The sequence below is a fragment of the Myotis brandtii genome, unplaced genomic scaffold, assembly GCF_000412655.1.
Source record: "Myotis brandtii unplaced genomic scaffold, ASM41265v1 scaffold1622, whole genome shotgun sequence".
Lineage (NCBI taxonomy): Eukaryota > Metazoa > Chordata > Mammalia > Chiroptera > Vespertilionidae > Myotis > Myotis brandtii.
The window spans coordinates 83,537-84,742 of NW_005355931.1; positions in this window are offsets into that span (position 1 = coordinate 83,537).

Genomic DNA, 1,206 nt, shown 5'->3' on the forward strand with positions numbered 1-1,206 from the left:
CTTGCATGCGTGAGTCAACGCTTATTTGTAAGTTGCCGGTGTGCATCATATGTACCGGCTGGTCGGTCAGTCGGATGGTCGGACAGACGGTCGGACGGTCGGTCTGACGGACGGCTGGACAATCGGTCACTTAGCTTTTTATATATATAGATACCTCAATGGTATGTAAAAGGATCACAGTGCCTGGCCAGTGTGGCTCAGCTGGTTGGAGTGTTGCCCCATTCACCAAAGGGCTGAGGGTTCTATGCCAGGTCAGGGTACATACCTAGGTTTCGGGTTTTATCCCTGGTCTGTGGGGAGGGGGGCATATGGGAGGCAATCAATCCATGTCTCTCTCTCTCTCTCTCTCTCACTCTCTTTCTCTCTCTTGCCGTTCTTCTCTGTCTAGAAATCAATGCAAACATATCCTTGGGTGACGATTAAAAAACAACAACAAACCACAACAAATAAATGAAAGGATCAGGTTGTCATCACTACGTGGTTTGACCGTCCGTCCGACCGTCCGACCGTCTGTCCGACCGACCAGCCGGTACATAGGACGCGCATTGGCAATTTAAAAATAAAGGTTGTCTCGTGCATGCACGGTGCCTATAAAGCTCTCGATGGTGCCAATCTAGGCAGGCCGTCGGTCCCTTAGCCTTTTATATATTTTTATTGATTTCAGAGAGGAAGGAGACGGGGAGAGAGAGAGAAAAAAGACAAGCACATCAATGATGAGAGAGAATCGCGGATCAGCCGCCTCCTGCAGCCACGGACAATGGGGTGGTGAGGATTTGGGAGGGTCGGGAGCAGGCTGGTCGAGGTTATGGTTGGGGGGGGCAGGGGAGGAGGGCCTAGGTGATACTTTCAACATTATTTTTTTTACTAAAAAAGAAGAAGGAAAAAGAACAGAGTCGTTGGATCTCAGAATCAAATGAAAAAAGACGCCAAGTCTGGTTTCATGTTCAGTACAGGGATGGCCCCTTAGAACTAAGGAAAATGCAGCCACATTGAAGACTAAGGACACTGAGGCCTAGTTGGTGTGGCTCAGTGGGTAGAGCAATGGCCTGCGCACTGAAGGGTCCTGGGTTCGATTCCCGGTCAAGGGCACGTCCCCGGGTTGCAGGATCCTCCCCGGCCTGGGCCCTGGTTGGGGCGTGTGCAGGAGGCAACCCATCTATGTGTCTCTCTCACATCCATGTTTCTCTCTGTCTCTTCCTCTCTCTT